The 16,410-nt window shown below is 41.9% G+C and overlaps 1 long non-coding RNA gene across 1 annotated transcript in view; it reads right to left on the minus strand.

Annotated features, from left to right (window-relative positions):
* Positions 1–13,053, minus strand: part of LOC145433854 (uncharacterized) — a 155,889-nt gene extending 142,836 nt beyond the window's left edge. Inside the window, exon 1 of the long non-coding RNA XR_013913212.1 lies at positions 13,036–13,053. This is a non-coding gene — a long non-coding RNA (uncharacterized LOC145433854). The remainder of the gene's footprint in view (positions 1–13,035) is intronic.
* Positions 13,054–16,410: the final 3,357 nt, after the last annotated feature.

A 16,410-nucleotide genomic window follows, 5' to 3' on the forward strand; every position in this document is an offset into this window, starting at 1 on the left:
CGAAGGTATAACTAGGGTTGCATTTTAAACATAAATAAATATAAAACAAACATGTTAAAAACAAGGCCCTTGTTCAAAAGATGTTTTTTAATGTTTCGTTTTGTTTTTTAGCCAAGACGTCATGAATAGTGCCGTCACAGTGGATTCACATTGACAATTGAAAACATAGGGTAAATATGGCTCCTTTGACGAAAAAGGCTTCCGATCACTGTCATAAACAGACCAAAAATATCTTTAACCAGCATTTGTACGGTCGGCGGGCATCACCATCAAAACACCCATTCCGTACCAATGATCTATATCTTCGTGCAAAAACTGTTGAACCGACAACGATTTCGTGGGTTCCAGCCACCCCACATCTTATACGTCGAATATTTTAGATGCAAATCGTCCGTAGGCTCAATGGTTTACATGGTTTTAGGACGTATTTACACAATTATGGCATAATTGGACGTTTGAAAAAAAAATTCAAGAAGGCATATGTTTAAAACTTGTTTTAAACTCCTCCCCCCCCCCTTTATCGTCATATCACAAAATGCAACCAGAATGCTAGTTATCCCAACGAATAGTTTGATGGCGTGGAAGGTTATGACTGTTCATGAGAGAATTCTCAAGTATGAAATTCGGACTCGACACAGAGCAAAAACCAGGCCATGTTATGCCACGATGCTGAAGTACATGCTGACTTTCTAAACGTCACGTAATGATATCAACAGGAACAATCAAAAGCTACAACAATTCCACAAAATCGCTTTTCCAACAATTTCGTCGAGGATTCGGCTACACCAGACAGATGTGTTCTTTATGGTAAAACACCGGTTCCTTATGCTTACACCGAATATCATCTTAAGAACAAGGTATACAGTAGGCAACACCCTAATCGGACGGTTTTTTATTTATGATCCAATAAGGACATCAAAAATCGATGTAGATCCTGTACACCTGATATATTTTTTACATTAGACATCGATGCATTCTTTATATTAATTTAGTTGATGTAATAACTGGTTCGTTGTCTAAGCACAATTCACCAACTTCCTACCTATAGTGTGTTTGTTCTTACGATTGTGTGATTGCGGGCAAAACTCACAGCAAAGAATCACTAAAGATTCACAGACGAAGAGCTGAATATTCCGAGCAAACTTTCGAGCAAATATTTTTTGAAATGGGCAAGGCACATGCTCGTTTAGTGCTGAATTGTTTTTCAAGCTGCAAGCGCCGTGCAGAGAGTGGTCCTAAGTTGAAATGCGAAGAATTCCTACCAAAGACGTTAAAATGACGTGAAAAATTGTATTGCAAGAAAAAGTTTCACAGTGCAGGACCTACCAAGGTTCGCTTGCGAACGCGATCCTCCAAATTCCAGAGGTTCACACACAGAACGCGAAAGTGAACCTCACGTTCACAACATCCCTAGTTGCGGTTTGCACGTGAAACGTCGTAATCCGACAATCCGACGACCAGGCCGTTACAATACTTCTACATTTTTGAGAGGGAATGAATAATCCTGTTGAAATCAATAAATCTAATGACACCACATCGCGTGAATATCGAAGAAAAATTTTCAGGTCAATAAATCTGCCTGATGGAATATCTTGGTTCCTAAGACACATAGTACCTTCAAAATATTGGCTGACAACTATATAAAATTCTTTCTCTGCCGTGACCGATTGAGAAAAAGCATTTGAGGGAATGCGTGACAGAAATCTTGCACAAGTTTAATAAACAATGACGCGCCACTTAAATAAATATCACAACGATTGATGGCTTGGAATGGTACTTTTCCTGTAAATATTTTAGCAGCAGCTCAAAAACCCCAGATTTCCGGAGTGAAATGGCTGCTCCCACTCCCAACAATAATTTGAGAAAACATTATATTTGATTCTCAATACTCCACTTAATAGTTAGGGGATCAGGGTTAAGGGGCTATAGTTATATGGTCCTGCTTAAGCAACAGGAAGCAATCTGTCGGTCGGTTTGGAGTTTTCTGGGGGGTTTCGTTTATGTTATGATTAGACGATGATCTCAGACGAACAATGAGTGATCTTACAAATGGCATGAATGGTCTCCAATCAAGGACTGCTATCCCGGCAATGAATAATTTAGCACGTAGAGGTAACGAAGCTCTATATTGTTAGCCTGAAGTGATTGCGTGTCGCAACGACAGTGGGATGTCATTGAGTTTCAGAAAACTACTTCGTCTCTAAAGTATTATATGCATGTATAAGGCTTGTGAAAATGTTATTTTGTATCAGTGTTACGACGTCACAGATTCGTGTTCACGTTCCTTTCAGCAAAACTTAAATGAAAGTTGGTGTTCATACAATGCCGAACCTTCCATGGGCTTCCATCTTTGCATTTCAATAATTCGAATTGCTTAGTATGATACAAAATAGAACATATATGGAAGAAAATATGAACATATTTAGCAATTCGCTGGTTTCAGTAAAATGGCGCGATGTTCTGTACATGATGCCTAAGTAAGCGAAATTAATCGGACAAAAATATGCTGACATTGATCTAATACCTACGCTCGTCTATCCGATTTCAACAACCGCATGTCATCATTTTCCTATTTGCGACTTTGACTCCGACTCACGGTTCGATCAAACTTCACAGTGCGACTGCAACTCATAACCCATAATGCTTCCTGACTATCATCGGTTTGTAAACAAACTCAGGTTGTGTTTACGTTTATTCACGCAGCTCTGTTTGCACCAATCGAAACAAATCGGCCCTATTAGAAGTTGTCCCGCTGTTGAGTCGGATATCATTCTGCACTGCAGTCGTCATCACCATAAACCAGCCATTGGAATTCCTGAGGTGATAACGTACGCCATTATGGCCCTCTACACTGACACACGAGCGCGAGTCCGAACAGATGACGGCCCAAGCGGAGATTTCAACACTTCGGCTGGTGTGCTTCAAGGTGACACCCTGGCACCATTCTTGTTCCTGGTCATCCTTGACTTCGTGCTACGAACGGCCTTCCCGGATAATACGAACTTCTTTGAATGGCGGCCACGGAAAGGAACGCGCACGCGTACGACTCGCGAGGGATAGCTGGGGATAGAACTAATGTCACCAACTACCGTCCGATATCCGTTCTCCCATGCATCGGGATTGTATTCGAAAAGTTGCTCCTCTCCCGCCTGTCCTCATTCCTCGCCAAAATGTCTGTCATTTCCCCTCAACAATTTGGCTTCCGAAACAAACACCAAACCGCTCATGCCCTCCTAACAGTGGCCGAACAGTACTATGATATCTCAGAGAAGCGAAATGTGGGATGTAGCATTTTTCTCGACCTAAAAAAAGCGTTTGACTGCGTAGATCATAAAATTCTCATCTCGAAATTGGCGCGTTACAGACTTCGGGGCCCACAACTTGAGCTCATGAAAAGTTACCTCACTGGACGCCAACAAATGGTTGCGATCTCAGACACCTTGTCCTCTCCTCACCCGGTGACCTGTGGTGTCCTTTTCACCTTATATGTCAACGACATTTTTGAAACCTCCTCATTGAACACCACACTGTTCGCTGATGATACTCACCTCCTCTCTTCCGCAACTTCGACGGCAGAGCTGGATGCCCTGACTGGTGACCAAATGCCCAAAGTCCATGAGTGGACGGCCCAGAACAACCTTTGCATAAACGCCTCGAAATCGCAATTGCTGACAGTTAATTCAAAAAATAACCTAACCGTTAATATCGCTGGTCAGCCCGTTTCCAACACAGATAATGCCAAATATCTCGGAGTTTTACTGGACTCGAACATGTCCTGGAAGAGTCATATTCAGTCCCTAGAAACTAAATTATCACCGAAGTGCGGCCTGTTCTACAGCCTTGGGCGCTTCATGCCAGCATGGGTTCTTCTGGTACTCTTTAAATCCTTAATCCAATCGAAGTTACATTATGGCATCCTCTGTTGGGGGGCTGCCAGTAAAACTGCACTCAAGCCACTGCAGAAACTACAGCATAAAGTGCTCCGAATCATAGCTAGGGCCCCAAAGGGGCCTGGCTGCCCATCCAATAAGTTGCTGCTGAAGAGATTCGGCGTCCTAAACATAGAAGATATGCGGAAACTAGAAATCGCCAAGTTTATGTATCAGTTTCACTGCGGTCGTTGCCCCGAATATTTCAATGACTTCTTTACCTCTGAATCAAAAACGCACAAGTACAACACACGCGCGTCCACGTCGTCCAAATATCATATGATCGACCGAAAAGATCATCGCTCCATCAAATATGCCGGACCTGATGTGTGGAACAGTATCCCGCCGGCCATCCGACAGTCGACGAGCATGTCCACATTCAAGTCGAAATACAAGGAATTACTACTAAATAAATACAGTCCATCCTCAAGATTACCGGACCACGACTGACCTATCGATCTCGCTTCCCATGACATGCCGCCCTATTTCTTGTCGCATTCTTCTTCTATACTATCTTCTTTACTTTCATTCAGTGTGCATGCCTCCTCTTTACATCGCCTAGGCCAAGGTGGGTGTCAGATTCCATAGACTACTCCTTGTCGCTTCGACATCTTCCTGTCTTTTCATTGTATCGCATTTTTGTGGTGTATTGAACTGATAAAATTGCTAATAAACCAATGATGATGATGATGATGATGCAATCCACGTAGGTATTCTTGCCTACGCAGACGACCTAGCCTTGCTTGCCCCGAACACCGCATCGGCACAGCGTCTCATTAACCAGCTAGAAGCCGCCGCCGCTCTTGTTGACCTCCAGATCAACGCCAAGAAGACAGGTTTTGGCCATACCAGCTCTACCGGAGAACGCGACACCAATTCAACTGGGAGAAATCGATCTAAAGTATGTAACGAGTTTTGTATACCTCGGTATTGACGTCGCTGACTCTGGAAAAGCGCTCAAGGCGAGGCGAGCAAAGGCCTGGGGCGCGGCAAGACGGCTACATAGCCTCTTCCATTCAAGTGCCTCAACCCAGCTCAAGACCCGTATCTTCCGTGCCACTGTCGAGCAGGTTCTTCTCTACAGAATAGAGGCACTCACGCTGACAGAGAAGCTGGCTAAGACGCTCAACGCTAACTACGACGCACTCCTTCGCTATGCACTCGGCATTCACCATCCGGAGCATATAATATCCGCGAATGCATTGCGAGAACTCACAGGAACGATCCCGTGCCGTCTACTGGCAGCTGAACGACGCTTCCGCCTAATCGGCCATCTAGTGCGGCATCAAGACGAGCAACCAGCCGCCGCCATCATCAATCACATTCCCACGGAGCCATGGCGCAGAGGTGGCTGGAATCGGAAACATGGCGCTCGACAATGGAGACTGATCTAGCGCAACGCGGGCGGTCGCTTGAAGACGCCCACGACCGCCTACGTTGGAGTCGCTTAACACGAGCCCAAAACTGATGTTCTTTTGTATCCTGTTTTCTTTTGCCCTTTTTAGTTTATCTAATTGAAAAGTCGATATATATATAAACCAGCCAATGCTAGCTTCGGACGTTTCATTCCACAGAAGACAGAGCAGCAAACCCTGCAAACTGTTAATATTCAGCAATGATTACCATTGATACGAAAATACGTGGCTGCTGAAGTAATATTTAGTATACTGTCCATGCATTACTTCTGAAATTTTTCACATAGATAAACACATGACCATATCGTCAGTAATTGTAAATGGTGTAGTGGCTCGAGACCAGTTATAATGGCATACTTCAATCTTTGCGGTAGCAAATATGTTGTGCTTGTTGAGTATCACAAAATATCAATTGTTTTGTTTCGGAAGTGCATATCAAGCATTTCACCTTGTATACGTGATGATACGCCCCTTCAAGCTTAACATAAGTTTATACCGTAGCTCAGTCACAGTCACAACGCGTAATCTATGGAGACAGTTCAGATATCATAACGTTCACAGCCTACATCTTCGTGGAGTGCAGGGGTGGCCAACCGATGACCCGCGGGCCACATATTCCTCGCGAAAAGGTTTCGAGTGACCGGCGAGGTAACTTTCGAAATTATCAAAAATTATCAAAAAATAAATAGCCCAGGTTATGAACTATTATGCGTAATAGGATAAGCCTCGTTTTCACTGTTACCCAATACGGCTCGCTCGTATCGGACGACTACAAATGGTCATAAATACTCAAGTGGTCCGAGGCCCATCGCAAAGGCTCGTACATTGCATGCGGCCCTTTGGTCGACAAGGTAGGCCTCCCCGCGTAGTGGAATGCATAAATGTGGTGAAAAGCGGTAAGCATCATGTTTTTATAGACGATCATGCTGCTGGTGTGATGCAATAGGTGTAAACGATTTAGTTATTGGCGCAATGGTGGCAACATTTCTGTGTTTTTTTAATATACGTACATGCGTTTGATCGACGTGGAACCGCCGAAATATTGCAATGTATACTCGACAATGCAGCATCAAAGAGGTTGATATTAGTTGATAACATGTAGGCCTACCTGCACTTTCGCAACGGGGGTTAATTTTATCCTGGACCGTAACTGCCGCACTCCAAACCCCTTAATTGGGGGGTGAGCTCAAAGGGGTCCAAAAATTATTTTGTGAATTGACATAAAATATAATTATTTTTTTTACTTTATGCATCTTTTTCTAAATTTTTTCGTGCTGGGCGCGATTTAATGCTGCCCAAAGTCTTGATTATTGGGTACCCTTCCCCAAAGACAAATACGCATGATTTATAAAAATGTAACGTGCGACTCCGAGATATGTGCCAGAACGATTGGCAGTGAGAAAACCTTGGCCGAAATGGACTGCCCTTATGCTGACCGAAAACTTCGATATATAGATATGTATGTTTGATTGTCCATAGGCGCTAAATGGCTGGCGCCGAATGTTCCTGTCCAAGCATTCTGAATCCCACAAGACAAATGCCATCCCGCAGGGAACAATTATTTGCCAGTGAAGAAATACCAATTTGAAAGCGTGTGCGTCTTTTAGTTTGGTACGTTTCGGCGATTTCAATATGTTTTGATTTAGCAGACAGGAGATCACGAAACAACATCATACGAAGTCATCATTATACCAACGGGTCCGCCCGAAGCTGTTTCATTATTATTTACGGCCATTACATTTTCCAAGACACCTCACTCAGCTCTACCGGTAAATCGAATTACGTGAGCGGAGAGAAAATAAAAATTGATAGCAATATATTGGCAATTCCCGATCATATTGACCGATTCAATCATGAATTATAAAATTTTTTGCGCTTCGATGTAACTGACTCACTAAACCAGGGCCGGCCAACCCGTGGCCCGCGGGCCACATGTGGCCCGCGAGAAGGTTTTGAGTGGACCGCGACGTAATTTCGGAAATTAGTATTAATATCAAAAATGGATTGCACATATTGTGAACTTGCAAGGCCAACCAAAAAGTTGATTAGTCTGTCCGCAACACTTGAGATGTGATGACTAAAATATCAGTTCCGACGCATTGGCAGATCCATGAGTCTGTCACGTACACTACAGTAAAGCAGAATAATTTGCGATAGATTTATCAAATGTAAAAATTTTCTACACGCTTCGGGCAACATGTTGTCACTCGATTTCTTGCTTTTAATATTGTTACCCCTTTGTGAAAATGAAAGAACGCCTAATGCATCAGATTGAGTCCATCAATATTCGCGATTACGAGACAAAGTGTCGTTCAACATATGCGACCTTGCGTTTGCGCTCGCAGAAAGGCCGTCGACAATGAAACATAGGCACAAAATGATTGACGCATGTTGGTCGAAGCTTTCGATATCGATATGTCCAGGCGCCGAATAGTCCATTCCTTGCAAACTGAGCCCTGCGATATACAGCAGGCTTGTAATATAGTCAAGTGACAATATTATTGACCTATGAACTTCGAAAAATTTTCGCGCTTCGCGCGGCTAGTGGCCCGCGCAATAGTTCGTCAATCAAATGTGGCCCTTTGGCTAAAAAGGTTGGCCACCCCTGCACTAAACAATACAACAGATCTCGCTGATAAGTAGCGACAAAAAGCGCAGCCTGATGGGGGTTGTATTACGTGAAGCCCCAAGAAGTTGGGTTTATCACCCATTGGGGGGTGGCCAAGACCAACGCCTTTTGGGGAGGCTGACGAAGTGCTGTTTCGGTCCTGATTTTATCAGATTAGCATAGCGCGCGTAGACTTGAAATATTCACGACTACTCGCCGTTTATTTCGTCACGGATTAGTTTTATAGGAAACGATAAGAGTACCGGCTCATATATATTCGGTACGGGATAGGAATGGATGAATCTTGGGAATGATCGAATATTTGTTTAATTACCAACCGCATGTATTCCGAAGAAGTCTGACCAAAAATATCACTGCCACTTTTTCGGTCATTAATCATAATATTCAAGATGCTGGAATGTCGCCCAGGTGTGATTTGGTAGACAGGATTAAGTCAATCAACGCTTCGCAATCGAAACGGGAGTATTAAAATTCGGACAATATGCCTAATGTACATGATCTGGACGGTATTTGATGTTCTGAATAGAGCAGAATTGTCACGAACGCATTTTATATCAATGATAAAATATTGTCAGCAACGGCAATCGCTCATTCATCCATCCATCCATTCATACATTCACCTATTCACCACATACAGAAGCAGCCATGCAGACTTTGACCAACAATATCTCACATTAAGTTTGTTTCAATCAAAATTTCCACCTGCACTCAAGGCTCTCAGTCATGCTCTGAAGTCTTTATGACAGGTTTCAGTCAATAGCACTTTTTTGAACTTAATATCGACGCAGTGACTGTAGCGAGTGAGGCATCACACATTCCTAATGGACATCGTCAAGGAGTCTTGCCGATCACGAATTGTATAAACGTAGCTTTTATCATAGCATCATGATATTAAATATTGTGTACCTATTTACGCCGGCAGCATACACCATCAATCTACTTCTACACGCTATCCTATGACATCAAGTAATGAGGCTCAATCAACATCGATGTCGCTACATCATTCTTGCGTGTTGAGCATTCGTGATTGCATCTACAATCTACATAAATGTCCCATAAGATCAGTATGCATTTGTAGGCTACAAAGCACCGGTAGCATATACAATAGGGGTGTTCAAAAATGACTTTTTTTCTCAAGTTGTACTGGCTACTTGATAGAATTGTTTTGATGGAAAGTTTTTTATTTATTATAAAAAATAAATAAAAAAAAATTCAAAATTTCCTGTTCGCCCCATGAGACTGTTAGGTTGACTATGAAAGCGATGCTCACGAACTTTGGCTCAATTCCAATCTGTGGAAGCGGAGTTATCGCCTTTGAAAATTTGGATTTGAATAAAATAGTATATACGGTGAGCACATTTATAATAAATATTCAAAGAATTCGCCACCGTAAATGTTATTTTATTCAAATCCAAAATTCTTCGACGGCAATAACTTCACTTCCTCTGATTGGAATTGAGCAGAATTTGGTGAGCATCGTTTCTATAGACAACCTAACAATTTCATGGGGTGAACAGAAAATTTTTCTTTCTTCTCCTGTAGCAATGCGGTTACTGGTTGGAATTGAACCAAATTTGGTGCGTAGGCCTAAATTAGGTTACCTAACGATTTTATCAAGTAGCCAGTACAATTTGATAAAAAAAGTCATTTTGAACACCCCTAATATACAGCCTGACCACGGTAGGTGAGACTGTGTGGTGAGTATACAATCTACATTGAACAGTGGTTCTCAACCTTTTCGCCTTCGCGGACCTCTTTTAGACCATCACGGACCCCGCGGGCCCCTTAAGTTTCTGTTGAAATTTAGATCGATTATCATGTAACCGTCATCTGTGTTGTGGAAATATTATCCATAGACGAGTGATAAACAGCAAAAAGATTACTTTTTCGTATAAATAACATCATAATATGTGTTAGAAATCGGTATCAGTAGGCAGTAGTGTCTTGGAATTCCACGCCTTCAATTTGATACAAACGATTGCCGGAATCTATTTCCATAAAGATTGGTGGTGGGCTGATGGCGAATGTAATATTAACGCGTAATGCTTCCGACGACACCTTTGGGTATGATAGCAACATATATAGCACCAAAATTGAGAATCAGATTTTGAATGAACGTTAAGCCAAGCCATTTCAATGTTTGTTTGTTTGTTTGTTTGTGGTATTCATGGTGTTTGTCAACTACAATAGTCATTTACACCAGGCCCATATTCTTCAATTTTGTTTCGTATATGCCGACTTGCAGCACGAGCCACTCACTTCTAGGCTTTTTGTAGACACCGCTTATGCGGATCGCACGGCGAGGATGAGCCTAGATTCTGGAGTCGACCTCGGTCTGACTTTTACCCGTAACCCATCGGTGTTCAAGCCGAGGATCTTACCACTACGCTATCTATCTCGCCACGTCCTCTCCATGTAGCAGCTCGGAGCTCACCTCGAATTTATTTTGTATATTAGCTAGGCTTACCATATTTTGGAAATCTAAAAAGAAGACACTTTTTCAGAAATTTAAGAGTTGCCAAACCGGAAAAGAATTCTCAAAAACCGGTAAAATTTTCCCATTTTGTGATCGGTTGACTAAAAAAAAAAGGTCGTTTTTCCGCTCAGAGCTCAAAATACCGTTTTTCTCTCCGTATTGCTAGGTGGATGACTAAAAACAAAAAAAGGTCAACTTTTCGCTCAGAGCTAAAATCACCGTTTTTCACTCCTGTGCTAATTTACGGCATATCACTCGCAATTTGCTCTAAATCTGACCTAAATTTTCAAAACAGAGGACAAAATCCCAAAAAAGAGGACAAAAGGGCGTCCTCCGAGGACATTTTCAAAAAAGTCAAAAAAGAGGACAAATCCTCTTAAAAGAGGACGTATGGTAACCCTAATATTAGCCTACGTATGAAATTGGATCCGGTGGCGAGGTTTCAGTCCCGTAACTGGGCCAGATTAGGAAAATTAACTTCAGGAATTTCTATTTCCAACGACTGTTCACTAATTTGCTGACACTGACGATTTCAAATCCAAGATGATAACCTTTCGAAGTCACCATGTTTGACCTTAATACTGCAACTTGCTATTTTTTCCACAAAATCCATCAAAACACCCATCAACAACAATATGATTGTATCAGTAAGCTATTGAGACTTTGAGAATTATTATGCGTCTGTATAGTAGGATGTTTCATCTCAGACGGCCATGCTGTTAATGTGAATCCTGAAGTTTTAGCGGGTATGAGACGAAACTGCATCGTGATTTCCCTATAATTAAAATCAGGTTATAAATCAGTTTTTAAATTCAGGGGCTTCGCGGACCCCCGGTTGAGAACCACTGACATGGCATATTTCTAGTTGCTCATGTCCTGTTGCATCATGTGGGTGGAACCATATAGTGGAATACGCATCACCTATTTCCTCGCAATTCCTAAAGAAATAAGACGGAGGAGGCAGGACGCCAGGATGTGCAGCATTGGCGAAAGGCGTGTCTGAAATTTTGCAAAGGATTAAGAAGCAGACATTGGATAATCGTGATTAGTATGGCAATGTTTTACGACCAATAAAATCAAAATTTTGACTTTTTTGACCTAAATAAACTGAATTTTGACCAAGATTTGACCTCGCGTAGGCAAATTAGGTGTTTTCGCACGTATTGTTGAAATTGTACTACATATCTTTATTTGTAGTGGGAATTGTCTGTCCTTACGAAGTAATTTGGCCTGAAAAAACGTTTTTGATTTGAAAACTGACAACTATATGAGCTCTCTTCAGTTTTCCTAACAACACATTAATGTCGACCGAAAACGTCGCTTATCCGCTCTCATCATGACATCATGGCCATATCGAATACCACCAATCTTGTATTGCCGTGCAGTCTCTCATAATGTAAGTTAGATAACTTTGCAATCGGATAGAAACGTGTACATCGTGATGATGGTCGAGTTCGGCGACATTGATAAGGTCAATGCGTTCGTACCGAAAACCCACAATACTTCCATGGTTATATCTTCAAGTTACGTGCGAAACAAATATAAGATCATGTATTTCGAATCGATTCATATACAATTTATGTACGTTATTTGCCCAAACTTGTATACAGATAATTAATTATCCGTTACGTAATTCAGGCAATTTTTCAGATGTTACGTAATTCAGGAAACTCTTCAGATGTTACGTAATTCGTTCGCTACCACTGCGACGTAATCGCATAGTTTCGAATGGCATGTAACCATTGAAGTGTTACCAAACCAAACCACTATGACCATGAAAGTCGGTCCGATTCATTCCACATGTGTAGCCATAGTATATAACATTGGTCTCTACACCAATGCTCTTCAACCCTTTTTGGAGAGGTGCATCGTTCAAAGTTGTAGCTCTATCTCATGCACCACGTCAGGTCAAGCTACACAAACTGCATGTGTCGACAAAGAAAGGTCCTCAGTCGCATCTGTCTGTCAAATTGTCAGATATCGGTGAACCGACTGAAAGAAAGGTCGTCACTTTCATCTGCATGGCTGCCAAATATTGGTCTATTACAGAGACTGATTACTGAAATTAGGTCGTCCGAATCACGAGTTTCAAGCGCAGTATATATAAACCGGTGTTTCTTAATTCAATTCAATTCAATTTATTGCTAGAAATTTTCGTCATTTCAATACACCACAAGATTGCGATACAATGAAAGATACCAAGGTGTCGAAACGACTTCGAGTAGTCTTCGAATGAGGCATGCACACTGAATGAAAAGTAAAAGAATATGATATATAAGCACAGGTGACAAAAATGTGGCATGTGTCGGAAGGCGAGATCGATATGTCAGATCGTGGTCCGGTAAACTAGACGGCTAAAGAGTAGAGATGATGTGAACGTGAGGCTCACCGCTCACGTTGACGTTCTGTGCGCGAACCGCAGAAATTTAGAGGTTCACGTTCACAAAAGAAGTATGGTAGGTTCTGCACTGTGAACCTTTTTCACATATTAGAATTTTCCACGTCATTATAACATCTTTTGTTAAAATTCTTTTCATTTCAACTGCGGGCCACTCTATGCATGGCGCTGGCAGCATAAAAATCAACACTAAACGAGCATGCACCTTGACAATCTCAAAAATTTTACTTACTTTGCTGCAAAAGTTCGCTCAAAATATCCAGCTTTCCGTTTTTGAATATTTAGTGACTCTATGCTATGAGCTTGACACGGAATCACGCAACATCAAGAGCGAAGTAGGCTACACTACATGTAGGTAGTCGGCGAATGATGCTATGATACAACCAATCACCGAAATTGATATCGTTGTCTGATGTAAAATATCTAGCAGGCGCACTGGGTCAATCTTGATTTCATATGTTTATTGTATCATAAAAACCAAATCCGTGCGATTGGTGCGTTGGCTACTGCTGTATAACTAGATTATTGGTGTAATATCGGTAGCAAGCATGGGAACCCGTTTTACACTTTTCTCAATATCAAAGTAGCAATATTCAGACGCCGAATACATTGTCCAGTTTTGCCTAGACCAGTGGTTCCAACCTTTCTCTAATTTTCTAAAAAAAAGCCATTTTTGCGAAGTGGTAGGTGCTCGGAAAACCGGTTTCCGCGTCTACTTTCCGTTGAGTTTAACTTTTTTCGCGTCATGTACAGAATAAGCTGTCTTCGCATGCATTTGTTGACCGTGATAGTCGAATATATCTCACCCTACGTTCCAATATTTTCCTTCCCTGTCGCCGACCAGTCGCTCCCTTTGATATTTTCGCCCCCTTGTTTCTCAAATTCGCCCACTTGGGGACGATATCACCCACGTTTGAAACGACTGGCCTAGACCGTTAAGGCGTAAGCTTATATTCCCTTGCAAGTCCTCGTCGAAATTGTTGGCAAAGCGACGTAAGATTTTATGGGATTATTATATCATTTGATTGCCCTATAGTCGATACTTTTGGGCGCAGATCGAAAAATCCCCTAGGTGACACCGATTCTTTTTTTTTTTAAATATAATCCGGCTCCGGCCTATCAGCCAAAATATGAATCCGGCTTCAACCCGGCTACTCACAAAAGTAAAAGAGTTCTGACAGTATCCACCCAGGCTCTGGCTAAATCCTTCACACTACTCCATAGTAGTATGGGAAAAAGTACGAGTCCGGCTGCGATCCAAATCAGGTCTTACCAGCAAAAGTATAAATCCGGATCCGACCAAAATAGAAAAAAAAGTATCTGGCGGATATCCAGTCCATAGATTATGCATGCCCCGCTCTAATACACACAAAACGTCCATCCTCACGAAAAAACACGTACCGTAATTTTCCGAATATAGTGCGCCAAAATGTATAATATACGCACTCTTAAAATGGCGTGTAAATTCTGGGAAAAAGCCTGTACCCATGTATAGTACGCACCCTGTATTCGCAGTACATGAATAGTTGTGTTTTAGTACACGATGTTGTTCTGTTTTGCGATGTCACTGTCGAACAATCATGACATAACCATCGCATCGCTAATCACAATACAATTACCGGCATTGCCTCTAAACGAGAGCAGATAGTAGCCAAAGCCTGCGAGGCCGGCGACGCGATAGTTCAGGCTAGCGACACACGACATCTTGCGCACGAGGCCTATTACAATTACAGATGCGATTGCTCAGGCTAACGGTTATGTCGGGCGCACCAGTCCTGTTAGAGATGCGACTGATTACGCAAGCGTTTATATCTTGCGCACATGGCCTCTTGTGTATGCGATTGTTCAGGCCTGTCGTTGACGCGATGAATCAGCAAGGATTGCCGCGCACGCTTGTAGCAATCAGCGACCTAATTTCGCTCGCGTACGAACGGCGAACTAACTCAGCAAGAGATCGCGTGCTGTGCCGTCGACTCTCGTTAATTGGCAACACACTTTTCGTTAATTCGCAACACGCTTCTCTATTTGGCAGCGCGTTACACTCTATAATACGAATTACGGGGCACGATGGCTAGAGGCGATGCGCGATTGGAAACAAACATGAAGAAAGGTGTGATTTCAAGTTTCTGATCGAGAGAGATTTTTTTTCAAGGATTGCTGTACCCATGTATAATACGCACCCCCCCCCCCCTATTTTAGGGCATAAAATCGGTAGAATTTTGCGCATTATACATGGAAAATTACGGTATACATTGCACACTCAGCAGAAACATAGCAGCAATCGGTAATCAATCAATCAAACAATTAAAGCGCGCTACAATATAAAGTATAAAACGATTTGTAATACTCATAGGCAGATATTGGGTACTTGCGATTTGTAATCGTAATCACTTACGACGATATCATGCCAAAAGTAAGAAATAATGTCTAGTCTATCAATAAGCCGTAATTCACTTATTATTTTATGGTTATTATATTATGATTTTATACTACCCAATGTGAAGAATGCAGACAGAAGCTTCGTTCTGATATCGCGAAATCTACATTGCCGTTACATACGTTATAGCCAGTTGTAACGAGGATATTTCAATGGAGTTGAATAATTTTTAGCTAATCCGCGTCATAATTATTTTTCATTAATTAGTGATGCTTATATCCAAACGCTATCGCAGGCCCTGCTCAAGATACATAGGTCTATGTGTCAAAAATCGTCACTTTTCCTGCAGGCATGCTTGTAACACGATGTTTGGTCACTGACAAATTGGGTGAGCAGCGTTTATTAGGCAACTAAACAATTTAATCAGTGAATCCCATAGATCTGGGGGAAAAAGTTATTTTTGAACAACCCTACTGGACGTGGTGTGCTCATTAAAATGTATCTGTTTCTCGAGTTCGTGCCTCATCTTGCATTCAAACCCAAACGTGTCGTCGGTAGATTTAATAGTAAATAATCCATTCCCCATCCACCTATATCAGCGATAGTGGACTCCCGGCTCTCGTTCATATACTGCAGAAATCCCAATAAGTGATTTGGCTTTGAAAAAATCAAAGTCTTCAAAATTTCCACTTAATACGAAGTCCTTTTCAGGAATTATGTAATCGTAGCAGTTTAGACAAACCCAATGCTTTCATAAGACAGATTACGGCTGTCAGATAATTGAGCTAAATTTGAACTAAAACGTCAGGGGCCTGCAGGGGCCTTGACGAAAAGGGGTCCGCGAAGACAAAAAGGTTGAGAAACACTGAACTACATCATTGGCTGTGGTGAACACAAATGCAATATTGTTCCACATCCCGTATGTTCCAGATGATACCTGAGATTCTGCGACAGTATCTTCCACCTGCATTTTGGAGAGTCTGACAAATAAGTATGACTTATTCCACCTGCTCACTTGAAATTACAAGGTTGGAAAGTTATACATTCTCTTTGTTTCGATAACATCTTCATGGTAGATCGTTGAAAAGTCCTGAATATATTTCAATGAGATATATTTCTGCTGTCTCTGAAGTTCAAACCACGAACGGCATTTGTGCCTGCGATATTTTTCATCCTGCCTGCTCTG

This window comes from Botryllus schlosseri, chromosome 2 (assembly GCF_051294905.1).
Source record: "Botryllus schlosseri isolate E-star chromosome 2, Bs_hap1, whole genome shotgun sequence".
NCBI classification, from domain to species: domain Eukaryota; kingdom Metazoa; phylum Chordata; class Ascidiacea; order Stolidobranchia; family Styelidae; genus Botryllus; species Botryllus schlosseri.